The 5555-nt window shown below is 45.0% G+C and overlaps 1 pseudogene; it reads left to right on the forward strand.

Annotated features, from left to right (window-relative positions):
* The first annotated feature begins 3069 nt into the window (after window positions 1-3069).
* On the forward strand, window positions 3070-4841 carry LOC130130192 (piggyBac transposable element-derived protein 4-like; annotated as a pseudogene).
* The last annotated feature ends 714 nt before the right edge of the window (window positions 4842-5555 follow it).

The following is a 5555-nucleotide window of genomic DNA, read 5'->3' on the forward strand; positions in this document are numbered from 1 at the left end:
GGACGGTTTGGAGGCAAAGCAAGAGTGGCAAGATTGAGATGGTGTGGACATGTGTGGAGGAGAGATGCTGGGTATATTGGGAGAAGGATGTTGAATATGGAGCTGCCAGGAAAGAGGAGAAGAGGAAGGCCAAAGAGGAGGTTTATGGATGTGGTGAGGGAGGACATGCAGGTGGCTGGTGTGACAGAGGAAGACGCAGATGACAAGAAGAGATGGAAACGGATCATCTGCTGTGGCGCCCCCTAACGGGAGCAGCCGAAAGTAGCAGTAGTTTCTTGTAAAATTAGGGACTGGACTTCATGCAGAAGGCCTGTTGCAAGGTTAAAACGACTGTCACAGATATTCTGACGCAAACTTGTACTGGTATGTCTGTGAATGTTCTCATTCATCCATGTCATGGTTATCCAAAGGAGTTGAACCAAGTGCAACTGGACTTGGTATATACCCGTGAAGACGTTTCGCCTCTCATCCAAGAGGCTTCCTCACTTCGTGCCTTTCTGACTAGACCAAGCTAGTCTGACTGGCTGGTGATGAAATCCACCAGATTGTTTTTCTGTGTGTGTGGTACACGGTCTTTGGGATGAAGCAGTCTTTGTCAGAGTGTGTTGCTGGGTTTGAAGTATACCGGGATGCGTTGTTTGTTGAAAATTCTCCTGAGTTTCTCGGAGACCCCCGAAACATATGGGATGACTGTGCTATTCCTTCTGTTCCTTTTCTCCTCATCGCTCACCCGGTTGGTCTTTTTGGAACGTGTTGCAGTTTTTACAAAGGTCCAACTGGGGTAGCCGCAGGTTTTTAAAGCTTCCCTCAGGTGTTTGTGTTCTTCTCGTTGGGCCTGAGTGCTGCAATCTGGTGTATGCTGTACAGTGCAATGAGGATTGCACTGACCTATACATAGGAGAAACCAAACAACCACTACACAAACGGATGGCCCAACACAGAAGGCCAACGACCATGTGGAGAGTGGACATCATGACGTCATTTTTCCTTTTCATTGGACAGTATGACACCGTATCAATAGGTCCGATAACGACAGGCACGGCCAAACATCGGTACACAAAAGAGCCATGCATATCTATGGCTCTGTTAGCGATGGGCGTTGGTAAACATCGGGACACAAAGAGCCATGGACACCAATAGCTCTGACAACGACTCCAAGAGGATAAATATCTGAGTCTCATCACCAGCCAGTCAGGCTAGCTTGGTCTAGTCAGAAAGGCACGAACTGAGGAAGCCTCTGGGATGAGAGGCGAAACGTCTTCATGGGTATATACCAAGTCCAGTTGCGCGATTCAACTTGTACTGGTAGTATGCATTCAGAGGAAAAACACATTTGTTGATCATAAGTAGTCTTTTTTCTACAAAAGTTTGATGTGATGTCTAGAAACATCACAGGAAGAGCAAGCAAGACCACCATGGTTCAATAAAGTTCAAAGCGACCCAGAAAATCCGCTCTTGTTCTGTCTAATAGAGACCGAGGAGGGCTGCATGTGCCTAGTGATTGTACAAATGAGCAGCACCGCTCCACTTCTCTCTGCAGGCCTCTCGCATTAGTCATGTCCCATGTTCTCTCTAGCAAATGCTCAAAATTATAACCAGTGGCGGCTGGTGCTAAAACTTTTTTTTGGGGGGGGGGCGCAATTTACCTTGGCACAGCACACCTGACAGCTTTAATGTCCACACAGTCACAGAGTTATTAAGAAGGACAATGTAGCCTATAGATTTTGTCAGCGTTTGTAGATGGTGGATGATTGACAGTTGAGACAAGGCGTCGTGGTGGGTGTGAACGGGATTGACAACCACGAGTATTGTCCAATCACGTTAGATCAAAAAACATGAAAACAATACCAATTCACTGCCAAAAAAAAGTGGGAGTGTCTGGGGCGCACAGAACTGCAAACCTGAAGATACCAATCAGACAGCAGCCTCAGGTCACCTGCTCGCCACAAGTTTGAGGGCTTACATAAGGTATGGTTTGGCCGGCGCCTCTCACCCAGGAAGTATATGTACTCAGACAGAAATCAACCAAATACCATTTGAACCAATATTTAATGCTGCTGACAGGCGCTCACAGACTGAAAACACTTTTATTTCATAATTATTTGCATTATACAACTAAATTACATTTAACATGTTTAAGCAGATTGTCATCTCTTGATGTTTGAAGGGGGCGGCGCCCCTGCGCCCTTTACTGGCCAGCTGCCACTGACCACTTCCCAACCAGAACAACACACCTCGGTGAGAAAAAAGGTGGGGGAGTCAGGTTTGTTGAGGTTCTCCTTTGACAGTGACCTGTAGAATGGAAAGATGATGCTGCTTGTGGAGTCCAGATATAGCGCCTGATGGGAGACAGGGGGCGCCACAGTGAACAGCCAGAGGCAATGATCGTGCTCTAGTAATTGAGAAGTTGTTGTTTCTGTTCAAACCGACCAGGTACTGAGTATGCATCTTGCTTTATTAGAACCTTTATGTTGTGTTCTGGTCTGCCGTGACCCATTTCAAGTTAAAATTATATAACTACCATCTAGTTTTTTTTTTTTGTTGGAACAAGGCTTCATGATATCCTCCACAACAGCTATATAAACACTACAAAACGGATTTTGACCATTTTAGCCAATTCTGAAGGTCTCTCTAAAAAAAAAAGTGTATCATTTGGTGTTCGGGTCTGGGAAGACCCAGGAGTGCATTGAAATGTTGTGGGTAACTCCGGGTCAAATTTCGCTCAATCAAGATTCGTCTTCGACTTTAGACACCCCACCCCCACCCTCCACGGAAACAATTATTTTCTCGCAGTATGCACGTGTACTCCCAATCCCTCTGGCACCCCTCCCCCCACGGGAACTCAGCCTTTCTCACAGAATATGGACACTGACACTGAAATTCAACTTGAACCTGAACACCCCCCCCTTCCTCCACGGGAACAATTATTTTCTTGCAGTACAGTGTAGGCTTTGGTCATGTGGGGGGCGTGGCACAAACAACATTGCACAGATTGTCTCGCATAAACATCTATAAATATCTCTGCCACGTTTATTTGAGTTTCATTCAGCAGTATCTGTCGATTTCACAATGAGCAAAAGATTTTTCACTGCCCGCGAGGCTCTTGATCACATGTTTGAGGAGGGAGATCAGGCTTTGGGGGAGAGAGATCAGGCTGAAATTGAAGAAGATGTGTGTGAGGATGAAGATGATGTAGAGCATGTGCCTGAACATGATGAAGGCACGTCTGATGAGGAAGTAGGCCTGGATGAGGGAGAACAACAGGAGGTCTTCATGTCAAGGAATGGCAAGATGGCATGGTCCAAGATCCCTTATGAAACCAAAGGCCGAGCACAAGCTCAGAACATCATCAGAATGACCCCTGGGCCCACTAGATTTGCAGTGCCACATGTCCAAGATATAAAGACAGCATTTGAGCTGTTCTTACCACAGTCTATCCAGAATATATTGATTGAGATGACGAACCTGGAAGGGAGAAGAGTGTTTGGCAACAGTTGGAAGGAAATAGACAAAACCCATCTGGATGCTTACTTCGGGCTGTTGCTTCTTGCTGGCATGTACAGGTGTGTATTCTGCATTGTAATTTTATTCTCTTATGAACTAAAATGTCCTTTTATAATGCGTTTCTTTTGCCTTTGTTTTTGAAATGTGGCATACAAATAAACCTGCCTTGTATTGCCTTGCCTTACAGATCCAATAATGAAGCTACTGCCAGCCTATGGGATGCTGAGACAGGCCGGAGTATTTTTTGTGCGACCGTGTCACTTCAGACCTTCCATGTCTTGTCAAGAGTCATTGGCCAGAGTTGCTCGCCGTGCTCGTGACAAACTTGCTCCCATTAGTGAGGCTTGGGACAAGTGGGTGGAACGCTTGCCATGCGTCTACAATCCAGGACCAGAGGTCACAGTAGATGAGCGACTAGTCCCGTTCAGAGGCCGCTGTCCCTTCAGGCAGTATATCCCAAGCGAACCTGGGAAATACGGGATTAAAGTCTGGGCAGTGTGCGATGCCAGGACCAGCTATGCATGGAACTTGCAAGTATATACCGGAAAATCTGCAAGTGGAGTGGCAGAGAAAAATCAAGGCATGCGGGTGGTGCTGGACATGACACAGGGGCTTCGAGGGGAGAACATCACCTGTGATAACTTCTTCACATCTTATGTCCTCGGCCAAGAACTGCCGGAGAAAAAACTGACCATGGTAGGAACAGTCAGGAAGAATAAACCTGAGCTTCCTTCTGCACTGCTAGACACAAAGAGAGCCCCTCTCTCCTTGAAGTTTGCATTTACGGAGACCACCACAACGGTGTCATGCTGTCCAAAGAAAAGGGAAAATGTCGTCATGATGTCCACTCTCCACAAGAATGCTGCTGTGAGCAGTAGAGAGGACAAAAAGCCAAACATTATCCTGGACTACAACAGGAACAAAGGCGGAGTCGGCAACCTCGCCAAGGTCACTGGCATGTACACTTGCCAAAGGAAGATGCCAGGTGGCCATCGGCTGTGTTTTATAACATTCTTGATGTCTCAGCCTACAATGCATTCGTGGTGTGGACTGAAATAAATCCTGGGTGGAACAACGGCAAGTTCAACAAGAGGAGGCTCTTTCTTCAGGAGCCGGGGAGAGCTGTGGTGAATCCCCACACTGAACAACGTCAGTCAGTTCCCCAAAATCCTGGCTCTGCGAACTTGGTGAGAGAGCTGCAGGCTGAAACCACATCAGCAACCTCCACCAGGACTGAGCCAGAGGACGCCAGTGGCAGCAAGAGAAAGAGGTGCCAGTCCTGCCTTTCCAACAAGGACAGAAAAACCAGCACGACTTGCCACACTTGTAAAAAATAGATCTGCAGGGAGCACACTCAAACAATTGCATACTGTGATTCGTGCATGTGAAAACACACACACACACACACACTGGATACACAGAAACACCCTTGTTTATGTTTGTGTTTAATTTTAATCTGCCATTTTGAATCAAATAAAGTTGTGTTTTATGAAAAAAAAGCTTGTTTTTTTACCTTTTTCTAACATAAATCTATATGGGTCAATTTTGACCCGTAACACTACAGACGTTGCTATGGTTAATAATATAAAGTTCTAAAAACTTTTTATTTAGAAATTGTATTCTAATATCAGTCTATCGTAGTCAGCTAACATAATTATCCACTGTCTTCACTATAGGGCAGTGTTTCTCAACTGGGGGTCCGCGGACCCCTAGTGGTCCGTGGTGTAATTGCAAGGGGTCAGTGAAAATAAAATATCTTTAAAAAAAGATCCTATGACATTTATAGAAATAGGATTATTTTACTCAAATGTGACTGAGACCTTTATCTACCTAAACTATAAAGGGTAACAGGACTTTTTTCTCTAATTACATCTGTTTCACAAGTGTAATTTATTGTATTTTAATAAGAGATCTCGCTCCCGTTTGCATTGTTAAAAGTTACTGCATAACAATTCTGTTGTTACATATATCTGAAAGTTACTGAATACATATTCTGTTTTGTTACATATATCTGAAAGTTACTGCATAAGAATTCTGTTTTGTTAACTATA

The sequence above is a fragment of the Lampris incognitus genome, chromosome 2 (assembly GCF_029633865.1).
Source record: "Lampris incognitus isolate fLamInc1 chromosome 2, fLamInc1.hap2, whole genome shotgun sequence".
Classification (NCBI taxonomy): Eukaryota; Metazoa; Chordata; class Actinopteri; order Lampriformes; family Lampridae; genus Lampris; species Lampris incognitus.